Consider the following 17068-nt stretch of genomic DNA (forward strand, 5'->3'; position numbering starts at 1 on the left):
GGGAACTGAATTACTCGAAGCAGTGACCGTATTTGTAGACGACTTATTGATAGCTACTCAACCTTGGGAAGAGCATTTACATTTGTTAAATAAAGTTTTAGAAAGATTTAAAGAGTATGGAGTTACTGATAATTTAACGAAATCTAAATTTGGGAGAAATAAGAACAAGTTTTTGGGGTACATTCTTTCACCTAGTGGTATTATAACCGATCCCACGAAATTAGACAGTCTGAAGAATATTCCTTACCCGAAATCTAAAAAGTAATTAAAGTCATTTCTGGGATTGGTGTCATTTTTTCGAATGTTCTTACCTAACCAAATTCTTAATAATGACGTTTTATTAAACTTATTACGGAAAAATGTGTCATGGAATTGGACTACTGAGTGTAAGGAAGCGTTTGATAATATTTGCGATTCCTTATTACAGGCAGAGATTCTGAGGAATCCGGACTTGGAAAAGCATTTTTACATTGCAGCTGATGCATCAAACGTCGGACTGGGTAGTGTTCTATTCCAAATGAAGAACGAGAATGATCCTAATACTATTAGAATTATCAGTTTTGCAAGTAGAATTCTATCAGCGTGTGAACGGTCGTATAGTACTACCGAGGTGCAAGTTCTGGCCGTTGTCTGGTCGTTGAAGAAATTTAGGTATTTTGTTTATGGTAAAAAGATTACGGTTTACTGTGACCATCTAGCAGTGTCATTCGTGTTATCCAGTAAAATGTTACCGGCCAGGTTAACTTGCTGGATACTACTGTTGCAAGAGTATAAGATAGATGTAAAACATGTGAAGGGTCAAGACAACGTAGGAGCAGATGCGTTGTCCCGATTACCTAAAGGTTTAAAAGAAAATAATTATGATGACAGTGAACACAATTTTAAATTATTTTTAATTAGATCAACATCTTATAAAAAGGAGTTTGATGAAATGTGTAACAAAATCACTGAATTGCAACGTGCCGATAAGAAGTGTGGCAATATAATATGATCTTTGAAACAAGCGAGTAACGCGAATGGCAATAAATATCAGCTGATCGGCGGGATATTGTACTATCGTAAAAATGAAGATTCCAGCTATTTAATATGCATACCTACTGAATGTTTGACTACGTTTATTTGGTATACTCATTTAGTTTGGGGACATACGGGTGTAAAGAAATGTGTAAGGAAGTTATTAAGATATTGTTTTTACCCAAACTTGAAAAAATACGCAGTACAAATTTTGTCTAGATGTGTTTTGTGTCAGAAGACTAAGCCAAGTAATACCAGTAATAAAGTAGAATTACATCCTATCATTCCGTCTAGACCACTGGAATTGGTTTCGTGTGATGTAATCGGGCTGTGGCCGATTGTGAAGGGAAATTTTCGATACGTGTTAGGTTTCTATGATGTGTTTTCGAAATTTATTAAGTTATATCCTATAAGAACTACGAATGTAAGATCTATGTTGAGGAAACCAGAATGAGTAGTTACAGATAACACATCATATTTTGTTAGTAAACGTTGGAAGCAAGTGATGTCCAAACAGAAAATCCGGCATACCTTCATCTCCAAGCACAGACCTCAAAGTAGCCCGATAGAGCGGTATTTAGAGAGTTGAATAGATTTATGAGGGCTCACATTTCGAAGGACCATGTAAGATGGACTGAAATATTGCCAATTTTCGAAAACATACATAATAACCTACTACATCTCTCTACAAATTGTACGCCTAATGAAGTATTTTTAGGTAAACAGGATTCTATAGAATGGTTATCTAATCTTCCAATAATGACTAGATCTCCTATGAAGAAAGAAGATTTATTTAATGTAGTACATCAGTCATTAAAGCACCAAGCCTGTATTAGGAAAAGACAATTTGACAAAAAAGTGAAACCTGTATCTTATAATAACATAGGGGATAAGGTGTTAGTACATAAATACCCACAATCATCGATCTGGAAGAAGATCAATAAAAATGGGGATATTTGTTCGACGGACCTTATCAAATAATAGGTAAACCTTTTTCATGTAGTTATGTATTAGCAGACGAGAAGAACCGTGTAAGAAAAGGCATTTATCATCATGCGGAAGTTAAGAAGTTTATTTTGGAGTAACAATAATTTTATGATTTCAAATGTTAATATTATTGTGGTTATTATATAACAATTATGTGTGTAACAGTCATTTGAAGAGCATGCAAGTTAATATTACAGAGAAATCTTTATTATGAAAGTTATTAGTTGTGTAGGTGGGCTTTACGCCTATGGTAGTTCTTAGTTTTGTTCGGAATATAATAAGTAGATTTGTTTAAAGAATTCTAGGTGTAGGAAGGCTTCACGCATTTAATACAATTGTTTTATTATTTGTTTGGAGGATTCTAGGCGTAGGAAGGCTTCACGCCTTTAATAAGATTGTTTTATCATTTGTTTGAAGTATACTAAATGTAGGAAGGCTTCACGCCATTTGTAAAGTTATTTGAGCATTTGTTTGAAGTATACTAGTTATAGGGAGGCTTAATGCCTTTATCAAAGTTTTCTTGTATTTATTTGAAGAATACTAGGTGTGTGAAAGGCTTAACGCCTGTGTTTAAGAATTGTTGACTGTGAAGAAGTTACTTAATTGTTATTGAAGTTTGGTAAAGGATTTTGTTTAAAGGATATTATCTATAGGTATTTTTCACACTTTGAAGGAGGTTTGTTGTGTCAATTTGAAGAAAATTAATGGTAGGAAGACTTTACACCTCAGAAACTTAATTAAAAGAATTTGTTTAAATAATATTATTGTGAAAAATCTTTAGATTTTAATGAGGAATGTCTACAGATTTACTTGATGATTGTTCAATATAGATAACTGTTGTTCTTGTGATGAGGTTGCTTGAGTTTGCTATTAGGTTAAAATATGATGTTATCCATAGATGGATTTTTAATGAAGAAATGGTAGAATTATAAGGATTATGCTGGCTTTACGCCTGAAGATTGTTGAGATTCAAATCTTCAATTATTACTTATTTATTTAAGGGATAAAAAATTCTAATGTATAATGTAATGACATCTGTCACCTTTGTTACTGTATTAAGTTTCAATACTTAGATTATGTTAAGTAAAGGTGACACAAGGAAATGTCCCTGAAAGTTTTCTGGTGGTAGGAAAGGCTGTTTTTGCAAGGTTATCGAATTCTCTTGCGTAGTCAATTAACAAAGGTGGATCAGTAAAAAGGAAGTGTTTGTTTTAAAAGCAAGTGTCATGTGAAGTGTCAGTGGTATGATATATTAGTGATGGGGGAAGTATGTTTTCATATAAAGTAGGGCAAAACTGCTAATACGATTTCTTCGTGAAATGAGTAACTTAAAACATCTTAACTATGGAGTTAGAATTTATAGAAGTTTATGAACCTTTATAAGCAATCGTGTGACTAACTATTGGTCTCTGATGCGTAGATTTAACTGAACAATGTTATAAAAGTGAGGGGGGGGGGCATTCAACAGAAGGTATTGGAGGACCGAATGTGAACAAATTAATTAAAAGTCAATGGAATACTTTGAATCTACTGTTCCAACCTAAAATTGAGCAGTAGTGTAGTAATATCGGTGATTATCGTCGAAGATGCAGCTATTAACAGCTGTATATAGGAAAACATCGGACTTCAGGAAAAAGTCGCGGTCGCAGGCCAAAAGAAGAGGCGGCCGAGTGAAGAACCAGATCGACAACGCTGCCTGGTCGATCTGGTGCAGTTGGCAGCGTCTCTTTGTCGAGCTTCTTCGACTGACGACAACGTAAGTAGTTTGCATTAAACAACGAGATACAGACGTTCGTAAGTCTCCGTCGCAAGCCAAAAGAAGAGGCGGCCGAGTGAATAACCAGATTGTAGAATCCTGCCTGGTCAATCTGGTGCGGTACCAGCTTCTCTTTTGCGCGTATTGGCATCAGCAGAAAATTCAAGAAATTGTTGAAGTTCAAGTTTTGTAACATTTGTTTTGTATAGAGTCATGATATTTTTTAAACAGAGCAGTGCGCTTAGGCACTATATGGTAAGTGATAAATTTAAATTATTGAATTGTGTAGTGGCAGTTCGGTAAGGCCAAATTATTAATTTTATTACAGGTTGTGTCTTGTAATATTTAGTGGGCAGATCTGTTAAGCCCTTTTGAAATTCTATTGTTTGTCAAATTTGTTGTAACCAAATTTTTGTATGATGAGAATGATGTATGAAAGAGAAATTAAAAAAAGAAAAAAAATGGAAGAAAAAACACCCATTGCTAGGACCAAGATATATCATAGTCCCGGGGCAGCGGCGGCGGCGGCGGCGGCGGCGGCGGCGGCGATGTAACACCTACAACGCCTCTCTGTGTTAATAAACCAAATTAGCTCCCATGCCCCTGAAATATAAATTCAGAAATGTCCCAAGCCCCTCCACAAGTAGGAATTTACGAAATAGAAATAAGAGACACATAGAGGGAAATCTATAGTAGAAAAATAATAGAAATAGAAAAGAATTTTAATCATAGATTTTGGAAGCATGGGAGGTGGGGGGGGGGACGATAGAAATGGTTAGATTATTAATTATTCTTATATATGAGAAAATCAATATTATAGTCACAAAATGTAGGTCATGAATAGAAAAGATAGCGTTTACTAAAGTATAAATATACATACAATTCAATTATGATACTCCAGTCTCTATCCTCTAGTCGGTTCGAAGTCAATTAGGACGTACAACTTTAGGAAGCAACAATAGGAGCTTTATTAAACCAGGGCGCAAGAATAAATCGCGACGAGATTGTTTTTTGGGAAGCATTAATTTCAGATCAGAATTAGAAGTTTTGTCGTATTAGAGGAACGGGGAGGTGATCAATAATCTCTCTGACTTTAATGTCACTTCGTGTGAAGATTTAAATATTTTACGGAATTAACGATTTTTGGACAAATTCGGACTTTGTATTGTGATAGTGGAAAAGCTTTACTCCACGCCACTAGTAATCATAGTTCGTGACAGTTTATGGATATTTAACGGGAACAATCTTTCTATCGAAAGTGACAGAACATAGTTTAGTATCTCTGATATTGACGGGATTCCAGATTAGATACTTATTCAAAGAACCCCTATGAATGCGATCGTGTGAATGAACCGATTTATTAGCAATTATTGTTAAATAAAATAACGTGTTAATTTGAAACTGACTATTCGTCTTGAACTTTACTTCGATTTGGGTTCATAAATAATTAAGTTACGTGATTTTCACCAAGAATAAACTGCAGACTAGTAACTGAAACAAGTGAACGAGAATCTATTGAAAACACTAGTATTAATTTACTTATGTTCTTTTCCTTCAGAACTGGGAAGACAATACGTGTAGTGGCTACTGGGGTTAATTTAAGAACTAGCCGGGATAAAACATAACCCCTCAATGCCAGTCAATGTATAGATAAATTAACATTCCTACTTTCATGCAAGATACGGATGTCTGGATAGAAAAAAGGGTCGCTACACAACACAAAATCACACATTTGCTATACATGGATGATCTAAAACTACTGGGAGCAACAAATCAACAACTCAATCAATTACTAAAGATAACAGAAGTATTTAGAAATGATATAAATATGGCTTTTGGAACAGACAAATGTAAGAAAAATAGGATAGTCAAGGGAAAACACATCAAACAAGAAGATTACATATTGGATAACCACAGCGACTGCACAGAAACGATGGAAAAAACAGATGCCTATAAATATCTAGGATACAGAGAAAAAATAGGCATAGATAATACAAATATTAAAAAAGAACTAAACGAAGAACATAGACAAAGACTAACAAAAATGCTGAAAACAGAACTGAGAGCAAGAAACAAGACAAAAGGTGTAAATACTTACGCTATACCAATATTGACCTACTCATTTGGAGTAGTGAAATGGAGTAACACAGACCTAGAAGCACTCAATACACTTACACCATCACAATGTCACAAATATAGAATACATCACATACATTCAGCAACATAAAGATTAATGTTAAGCAGAAAGGAAGGAGGAAGGGGATTTATCGGCATAGAAAACCTACATTATGGACAGGTAGACAATTTAAGAAAATTTTTTATAGAACAAGCAGAAACTAACAAAATACACAAACCAATCACTCATATTAATACATCGGCTACACCATTTCATAACCACTTCTACAACACTTTAGATGACATAACATCAACAGGCACGAAGAAAGTAAATTGGAAAAAGAAAACACTACATGGCAAGCACCGTTATCATCTAACACAGCCACACATCGATCAAGATGCATCCAACACATGGCTAAGAAAAGGTAATATGTACAGTGAGACGGAAGGATTCATGATTGCAATACAGGATCAAACAATAAACACCAGATATTACAGCAAGCATGTTATTAAAGATCCCAATACCACAACAGATAAATGCAGACTTTGCAAACAACAAATAGAAACAATAGGTCACATCACAAGCGGATGTACAATACTAGCAAATACAGAATACACCAGAACGCATGATAATGTAGCAAAAATAATACATCAACAACTTGCCATACAACATAAAGTAATAAAACACGTTCCCACATACTGGTATGCACCACAAAATGTACTGGAGAATGATGAATACAAATTATACTGGAATAGAACCATTATAACAGGTAAAACAACACCACATAACAAACTTGACATCATACCAATAAAAAGAAGAAATTAACACAACTAATCGAAATATCAATACCCAATACAACAAATATACAGAAGAAAACAGGAGGAAAAATTGAAAAATACATCCAACTGGCTGAGGAAGTCAAGGGCATGTGGCATCAGGATAAAGTTGACATTATACTTATTATACTATCAACTACAGGAGTCATACCACACAATATCCACCAGTACATCAACGCAATACAGCTACATCCAAATGTATATATACAACTACAGAAATCTGTAATTATTAATGCATGTTCAATTACCCGGAAGTTCCTAAGTGCAATGTAACATATTCTGTACAGTTAAAAGGAAGTCACGCTCGATCAAGGTCCGCGTCACTTTCCATTATTATCAAGACATAACGTCTGAGAAAGAAAAGAAATATAAAAAAATAATAATAAATAGTAGCAGTAAGACATATTTTTATAAATGTGTAAAAGTGATATTTGCTCAGACAGCGGTTTCTAAGGGCTGGAATTAAGGTAGACTGCTTTGGGAAATGAGTAAGATATTACTAGAAAGGACACTTAGTTATAATTAGGTAACTAGTGCGCACAGGAACAAGGCAGGCTAATTGTTGCTTTAATAGATATGTCACTGATTGTCTTTAGAAGCTTGAGCTGCTGTTTACTTCTCTGATAAAATCTGGTAGGTCATTCGAGTTCCTGCTAGTTAAAATGACTTCGAGAGGAGGAATGAATACTGGGGTGAGACAGGAAGGATTTTGCTCTGACGGGAAAGAATGTTCCTGCTATGTTGTTACGACAAGAGCGTTGTGGTCAAGGTGAAATACAAGAGAATGTGTACTTTGATAGGACGGTAGAGCACATAGAATATGTGGAAGTATTTATTCCTGTCTGCACACAGTCAGGATAGCTGTGAATGCGATGGTGAAATATGATCAAACAATCAAGTGTCAAAAACATATCCTCTGCAAATGTCTTTCCATGGGCCGTGAGCGTTCTTCAGAAAGACTTTAGAGGATGATGTCAACGTGACCACCAATTGAAACTAAGAGCGTCTGGAGCATTCTCTTTTTGAGACCAAAAGGAAGGAGATTTTTCTATTTACGTGTTTTCTTTTGCATCGCAGATATATGGTCAGACCAGTTTGAAATTTTATCTGTCAGTAATCCTAGACTCTTTGCTGAAGGAGAGAAATTGATGTTTGTCGCACTTAGGTTTAAAGATGATAGGGTTTCCCGATGTATCCCTTGAGCGATAAACTAAGACCGCTTAGTGACAGTTTTGATAATGAACACAGGTAAGAATTGAAATTCTCGACAGATGTCTTAAAGTATTTTGGTTTCGCACTTAGATACAACTAGGTGTCACTAACATACATGTCGTATTTATAATACGGCAGAACTTAAGGTATACGTGTTAGATAATTATATGAAAACATCTCGAGAAATGCGTGCTTGGACATAAGTGCAAATGCTGTCCAAGCCTGCTGGTGTTGTTGTTGTTGCATTTGACCACGAACGGAACCCATGCGATATGCTCAGTGCTTTGGAAGTGTCAGTCGTGGTCACAACAGTGTTCCACGTAGTTGTCAGTGCATTATGTCGCAGCTACATGAATTGGTGCTGGTATGGTGTGTGTTTCACTTATGCTCGATATGCTGACAAGGAAGACAATGCCTTGCACTTAAAACTGTATAAGGCATCCAACCGAAAAATTCACGCCCAGATCTCTGATTGGCTGGCTTCAGCCAAGTCTATAACTTTCCACCAGGAGTTACATACCCGTTCATGCTGGAAAATATGTACTACTCCATCGAACACAATCAACTAGTGACGAGAGTTAACAAGAGACTTACATGTGATGTAGGGAGCTTGATTTATGAATGCGACCGTCTTTCACTGTCTCCTCTGTGACTTTATGGTCCTGAGACGACGTATTGTTGGCGAGACGTCATGCACGAGAGAAACAATTGCACAGCACTAAGTTTGGAAAGAAAAATATAGATGTCGACAGCGACAAAGGCTGTGATAACGAGCGAAATTCGAAATTCTCCATCGCACCCCCCCCCCCCTCTCAGATTTAATGGTAAGAGGACCCTTTGGACTCCCGGGCAAAAACTGAACAAATATCAAGCATGAAAACAGGGAGAAGGTGCACTGGGCAGTGAAAAAAGAGCAAAATATAGAGAGGGCTGAAAGACAGGTGACTTGATGGTTAAGTGGATGCCGGCACGGTAGCTCAGCGTGTTCGGTGGCGGGTTAGCTGTCCTCTGTAATTAAAAACAAACTGAATGAATGGATCATCAATGAACTTAAACTGGTGTCATGGGACGTCCACCCTGAACAAACGCAACGAACAGCGTCGAACAAAATGAGATTTAAAAATAAAAGTGTTGGCCTGCTAAGCGAGGGAGCCGTGCTCAACGTTCCCTGGTGCTTATCAATTATTTGTTTATTTATTTATTTAATTTATGTTCGCCTTATTCAAATTTGTGTCTGTGTCGTGGTGTAACGTCTGCTTGCAACAGAGAAATGTAAGGTAAGGACCTATAATGTCAGTTGATTCTGAACAATTACTTCATTAGTGGGCAAAGGAAGTGGCTTTTGAACGGGAACCGCAAACGCTTGATGATAAGGCAAAAGTCAACCGAATCTTCAATCGGAAAACACGTCTGATGTGTCATACACGGCTTTAGTAACAGTGCGTGTGTCATATGATAGGAATCTCTTACCGACGCACCTAATCTGTACGACTCGTAAGTGAATGAGACATGCCTCCTTGTCCGATATACACTGAAGTGCCAGAGAAACGGGTATACGCATGCGCATTCAAATACAGAGATACGTAAACAGGCAGAATACGGCGCTGCGGTCGGCAACGCCTTTATAGGACAACAAGTGTCTGGCGCAGTTCTTAGATCGCTACTGCTGCTACAATGGCAGATTATCACAATTTACGTGAGTTTGAACGTGAGGTTGTAGTCGCGGTACGAGCGATTCGACACGGCATCTCCGAGGTAGCGATGAAGTGCGGATTTTCCCGAACGACCATTTCACGAAAAAATGGTTCAAATGGCTCTGGGCACTATGGGACTTAACATCTGAGGTCATCAGTCCCCTAGAACTTAGAACTATTTTAACCTAACTAACCTAAGGACATCACACACATCCATGCCCAAGGCAGGATTCGAACCTGCGACCGTAGCGGTCGCGCGGTTCCAGTCTGAAGCGCCTAAAACCGCTCGGCCACACCGGCCGGCCACCCTTTTCATGAGTGTGCCGTGGACATCAGGAATTATGAAATCTACGACATCGCTGAGGCAGAGGCCGGAAAAAGATCCTTCAAGAACGGGAACAACGACCAACGAAGAAAATCGTTTAACGTGACAGAAGTGCAGCCATTGCGCAAATTCCTGCAGACATCAATGGTGGGACATCAACAAGTGTCAGTGTGCGAACCATTAAACGAAACGTCATCGATATGGGCTTTCGGAGACGGAGGCCTACTCGTCTACCGTTGATGACTGCACGACACAAAACTTTACACCTCACCTGGTCGGACTAGTCTCGGTTCAAATTTTATCGAGCGGGTGGATGTGTATGAGTATGGAGACAACCTCATGAATCCATCTACCTTGCATGTCAGCAGGGGACTGTTCAAGCTGGTGGAGGCTCTGTAATGATGTGGGGCATGTGCAGTGGGAGTGATATAGGACCGCTGATACGTCTAGATACGACTCCTGACTGGTGACACGTATGTAAGCATCCTTTCTGATCACCTGCATCATTTAATGTCCACTATGCCTTCCGACGGACTTGAGTAATTCCAACAGGACAATGAGATATCCCACACGTCCATAATTGCTACAGAGTGGCTCCAGGAATCCCTCTTCTGAGTTGCGAAGGCCACCAAACTCCCCAGACATGAACATTATGAGAATATCTCGGGTGCCCTGCAGCGTGCTGTTCAGAAGAGATCTCTACCTCCTCATACTCTTATGGATTTATCCCAGCAGGATTCGTGGTGTCAGTTCTCTCCAGTACTACTTCAGACATTAGTCGAGTTCCTGCCACGTCGTGTTGCGGCACTTCTGCGTGCTCATGGGGGCTCTACACGATATTAGGCAGTTTTACCACTGACTCTTCAGTATAGGTGTTCACATGAATGTAACTGTGATCACTCCCAAGGAAATGATGAAAACATAATAGTTTCGCACAAGATCTACAACAAATGAACGCAAGAGTTTCACAATCACACAGTTCCTCTGTGCTCTGTCAAAACATACGTTTTTAACGTTTCTGAAGTTGCGTTCCGGTTTGGAAGCCTTGACTCTTGAATTCTTTTTTTGTTACACTGTTCGTACCCATTCATTTGTTGCTTTCATTTCTGTGAGACATCTATGTGGTATCTCGGCTGCTCTCACAATTCATCACATTTACTTGCGACGGTAAGGTGTTCTTATCACATGACTTATACTCTATAATCAATGTACAGGCTGAACGCTGGTAAGACTACAGAAAGAGAGAAAAAATTCGAAGACCGGATGGACAGTTCATAATGTTATGAAAAAATATTATATATATATATATATATATATATATATATATATATATATATATATATATATATATATATATATATATATATGGGGCAAGGGAGTTTTGAACTAAACTCACGCGGTTGGCACCTTCAAGATCATTTCCCCACGATGCTATTGCTATGTCAGCTTCCTCTTTATTGCACTTCTTGTTCATGGACCGTTCACTGTTTCTATTTGCTCCTTTTTTCAGAGTTCAGTACGCCTTCTTCCTGTTTTCACGCTTGATATATGTTCAGTTTTCGACTGGCTATCCACTGGGTCATCTAACAACTAAATCTGAATGGGACAGTTACCGTTGTAGGATCTAGGAAGCACTAGTCTATTTCCGGCGAGTTTCAGATCGTCTGGTATTTTCATTAAGATAGATGTTGTGCTGCATATTTGTGAAAACTTTATTGGAATTCGTCTAGTAGGTTGTTTCTAGGGAAAAAGGTGGTTAGGTGGTCATGGACCACTGTACTGGAACAATCAAAGTAAGTCGATGATCAGACGGCGTTGAGCCGATTGATGTGGCCGATCGGTTCTAGGCGCTTCAGTCTGGAACCGCGCGACCGCTACGGTAGCAGGTTCGAATCCTGCCTTGGGCATTGATGTGTGTGATGTCCTTAGGTTAGTTAGGTTTGCCGGCCGAAGTGGCCGTGCGGTTAAAGGCGCTGCAGTCTGGAACCGCAAGACCGCTACGGTCGCAGGTTCGAATCCTGCCTCGGGCATGGATATTTGTGATGTCCTTAGGTTAGTTGGGTTTAACTAGTTCTAAGTTCTAGGGGACTAATGACCTCAGCAGTTGAGTCCCATAGTGCTCAGAGCCATTTGAACCATTTTTTAGTTAGGTTTAAGTCGTTCTAAGTTCTAGGGACTGAGGACCTCAGATGTTAAGTCCCATAGTGCTCAGAGCCATTTGAACCATTTTGGAAGAGGCATTGTGGCAGCATCCTTTATGTTTGATGGGTTGACTAGTCCCTGTCTCAAGGCTTCAGAGAACTCTTGTGACCATATCAAGGAAGGTGGCAGTTTCCCTTTGAGCGTCGAGCGACATGTTGTTCTTACTTCCGCCTGCATAACAGCGCCGCGTGTGTCGAACTTGTGTGTACTCAGTTTTGTGTGCGCATCGGCCGGAGTCCAATCGTTCTTGCTTAGCGGAGGTTGTAGTCGGTTAATTCCCTGACGGCGGCGTTCTCTGCCCGTGCCGGGTTGTCTGTCGAGTCTCCCAAGGATGTTCTTCGTGTGAATATCTTTCGTTTCAGTTTTCGCAAGAGTTCGCCTCATGTGCAAGAGGGTTCGGTAGAAATTCACGATCGGTTGACTGATACGATTCGAGTTACATCTCCTCAGGTAGATACTGCTTGTTTTGAATCTTAAATGTATACTTTTTTTATTTTTTTATTTTATTTTTTATTTTTTATAGTTTCAGGATCCCTCGCGAGTAGATCGTCTTCGTCTTCTTTCCCTAGTTCATTCTCAGATGATGTTTACACATTGTGATGGTTCTGTTACTCCAGTCCGTCTTGCAAATGCAGAGATGGATTATATGCCGGTCGGAGTTTACACTCTTCCACCCGAAGTAGACTATTCATTTCTTAAGACGCCGTTGCTTCCTTACGGAGTTCTCGGCATATCCTGTGGGAACGCTGGTCTGCTCAACAACGCTTTCGATGTTACAGTGGCATTCGAACCGTAGAAATGTGTGTTGGAAACAATATTCCTTCACTTGTGTATGTTTGTGGTGACCAGATTCATGTTACGTATGCAGGGCGAGAAGGACCTGCTTCCTCTGTAATGAAAGGGACTATCCCAGAAACATTTCTCTGCGCCGTGTTACGGTTTTAAGGTCGTCGTATGAAAAACGTGGTCCGTTAATATCATCTGAATTAGTGTCATCACAAAATGCTGTCAGCCCTTCTGCACTTTTAGTGCACGTTGTCAGGCACTGTCCCCCACTCCGCCTCATTTCTCGCCGTTACCAGCACGTTGAGATGCGGCCCCTGCTTCCGTTAAAGCGCCGGCATCTGTAGCGCAATTTATTCACCGGCGCACTCACGTTGACGATTTGCATATTGACAATGATTCCGGTTCTTGTTTCACCAGGACTGACGAGGATGGTTCCATTGATATTGAAATCGTGTTGTATCTGTCCTCTCCTTCTTCCGTAAGAACGTCTGTTCCAGTGGGTTTAACGGAGACATCGTTTGTTGTTCTGCATTTCCAATGTTCCGGTGAGATGCGATCTCTTCCATCCACGGAGCAACAGGCTACAATGGATTCTCTTTCAGGTAGTCAGATGATGCAGCCAGCTTCAGACGCTGCTTAGCTTGTCTATTCTTTATCTGATACGATGTTGTTTTTCTCGCATTCCGTTGACTGTGGTGGGGACGCCTCCCTCCCGGCAACTGACCTTAATGAGCCACCTACAACTACGCGTCGAGACGTTATGTTGTCATGGAGTGGTGTGAAACAACGTTTTCAACCTGAAGGTGCAGCGTTGCGCCGAGAAAAACAAAGCATGGGTCTGTACCTTCCGGTGGGGTGCATTCAAATCCTATATCTTTGTCGCCGCCGCCTGCCGGTGTTGTGGAGAGTGGGACGTAATGCCTAAATTCTTTTCTAGTTCTACTCTCATGCCTAACATGTGTTAACTAAAGCAGGCGTATATATTCCTTACCATAAATGTTAACAGAGTAAGCGGTTTGTGCGTTACGACACTTTATGATTCCCAAACTGTGTTTGCGAGAGGTGTTATTTGATGTGTTTTGTCTCCCTGAGTATTCTGTGTTTTTTAATGTAGTTCTACTTGGATGGCCGTGCTTTATAGTGACGATACTACGTTGACGCAATCCCGCGTCCGGCCATCCTGATTTAGGTTTTCCGTGATTTCCCTAAATCGCTCCAGGCAAATGCCGGGATGGTTTCTTTCAAAGGGCACGGCCGACTTCCTTCTCCGTCCTTCCCTAATCCGATGAGACCGATGACCTCGCTGTCTGGTCTCCTTCCCCGAAACAACCAACCAACTACGTTGACGGACTTCGAAACGCTGGACGGGGTAGGAGATGTCGTTTCTATGAATTCGCATTAACTTTGTTTTATGCTCCATTTGGATCTGATCGTACATATGACAGCTGACGCTTTTGTAAGGGATATGTCATTTATTTACTTCGTCAAAATCCGCGAAAAATTTTGCTGGTGGGGAGATATCAACTGTGTCTTACGTCCTGTGGCACTCCCAGTTATAACTGCCATCGTGAACGTAATGGTGAGGTGGCGTTGTTGAGTATATAGAATGCTTGAATCTGCCAATATCCCACAGTAATGCCTTTTCGCATTGTACAGCTACTTCTAGTAGTCGACTGGACCGTTTTTATTGGTCTGTTACCCATGTAGCCAACTTGTGTCAACTGTTGTAATTCCTGCCAGCTTGACTGACCACTGTGCTGTTTCATGACTCTTAATCATGTCCCGCAGCGAGTAAATCTTTCTTGCTCTATTTGGAAGCTAGATATGTTACATCCGGCGGACTCCCCTCTGGATGGTATAATATCTGCCGTGTGGGGGCGGGCAAGCTATTCCCGTCCGTTATCCGTCAACTATGGAATGGTGGACTGCCATTGCCAAACCTCGGCTTCGCACTGGCCTCATGCATTTTGGCACTGAAATGAGGACCCTGGAATTTTATTGTGCTGTCCTTAGTGATCTTTGATAGTGCTCGTGACGTCCTTTCAAGAGTTATGAAAGTTGACAGCGGCCGGCCACACTGGCCGAGCGGTTCTAGGCGCTTCAGTCTGGAACCGTGCGATGGCTACGGTCGCAGGTTCGAATCGTGCCTCGGGCATGGATGTGTGTGATGTCCTTAGGTTAGTTGGGTTTAAGTAGTTCTAAGTTCTAGGGGACTGATGACCTCAGTTGTAAAGTCCCATAGTGCTCAGAGCCATCTGAACCAAGTTCACAGCGTGAAGGCGAAACTCATGCAACTAAAAGACTACAATTAGATGGTCTTCGTTTGCGTTCAAAGCCACGTTCGCTTCTCCAGGATGACTTGACGTCTCTGTATCATCTAATTCGGCTTCGATGCGATCTCGAAGGCCCTGCCCCACTACCATCCGGTCTGTAGATGGACGTGAGTGGTCATCCCGACCTGATATAATGTGTGAACATTCCCTATATTTTTCCGACCTTCACATGGGAATGAACGCTGTACCGTCTGCTGATTTTTCTTCCTTCCTTAAGCGTTGTTATGCCAACTCTCAATTTTTTTTGTAACTTTTCACCGTGTTGAGGTATTTGACATTGTAGTTCGCTCTCCTTCCCGCAAATCTCCGGGTTTAGATGGGCTTTCCAGAGAATTTTATGTTCGGCTTTGGTCTCTGTTAAGAGATACGATAACATCTATGGTGTACGTAGTGGTGCAAGGGAAACCCATCCCCCCCTCCTTTAAGGCCGGAAAAAGTGTTTTAATTCCAGAAAAGGTGGGACGTCTGTCTGTGGATCAGGTAAAACGGAAAACGCTGCTCAATTTTTATTATAAAATCGTAGCACGTGAGATAAATAGCCGTTTCTCGTTTTCGCTAGTTGACACTGTCGCGCCTTATCAAAGTTGTTTCCCAGGTCTTATTCTCCTGACCCCGTTGCTGAATGTCGTGATCTCATCTCGATTGCTTCCACTTTTCTGTCTCGGGAGCTTTACTTTTTATTGATTTTAATCTTGCGCTTGACAGAGTTATTCATGATTTTCTGTTGCGACTGTTGACGGCGTTTGGGTTTAATTATGCTGCACGATGGATATTTACATTTCTAATTATTGGCATTCAGGTGTCTATTGACATGAACGGTCGCCTTATTCCCCCCATAGAAGCATGTTAAGGTGTTCTGCAGGGGAGTACTCTACCCGTGTCGTTATTCGTACTATTTCTGGAACTCATATTGCAGGCCACAGCTGCTCGATTGAGTGGTTGGTTGTTCTCGTGGGAAAGTTTCAGTGTTCGGTCGTATGTATGCCTATAACGTTATGGTACTTCATCGTGCTCATGGCGACACGGCGGTCCTATTGACAGGATCCTTGAACAGAAGTGTCGCCCCTCTCGTTACTTCATATTGTTGGGACCTTGGAAACTTACACGTTGAGCAAAACCTGTTGTGTTGCACAAAGTTTTGTCCTTCCTATCCGCCCCAATAGCTGAACGGTCAGCGCGTTGGAATGCCACGCTCGGGGGCCCGGGTTTGATCCCCGGCTGGGAAGGGAGATTTTCTCCCCTCAAGGACTGGGTGTTGTGCTATCCTCATCATCATTTCATCGCCATTGTCGACGCGCAAGTCGCCCACTGTGGCGTCGCACTCAGTAAGCCTTGCACTTAGCGGCCGAACTTCTCCACTGGGAACTCAGGCCACTGACGCCATACGATCATGTCAATTTTTTTTTTTGCCCTTCCTTCAATGATCACTAACGTTACAACGATCATCGGGCAACTTACTCTAGCGAACCTCTATTTTCGGGAGCACTATGAGGTTATGGAGAGACCCGGGCTTATGGGAAGTTTGAGCATCCCTGACGTTCGGGCCAAGCCTACTGTATTATTTCTTCGATGCAACGATTTAATGTGTCGTCGCCCCCCCCCCCCCCACCCCCCAATGACTTACAGCTCGCTTTCGTGCATGTCTCCGACCTGCGAACTCAGCTCCTCTAATAGATGCCAAGATCAATATCAATAATAAATTGAGGCATATTCTGGAATTTTTTTATTGATGTCAGTTATTTTGGGGTTGATGTTCTTTCCCAGTCGTATCTCTTTGTCAAAATGCTGTTATGCCGCTGCACGTTTC

This window comes from Schistocerca piceifrons, chromosome 5 (assembly GCF_021461385.2).
Source record: "Schistocerca piceifrons isolate TAMUIC-IGC-003096 chromosome 5, iqSchPice1.1, whole genome shotgun sequence".
NCBI classification, from domain to species: domain Eukaryota; kingdom Metazoa; phylum Arthropoda; class Insecta; order Orthoptera; family Acrididae; genus Schistocerca; species Schistocerca piceifrons.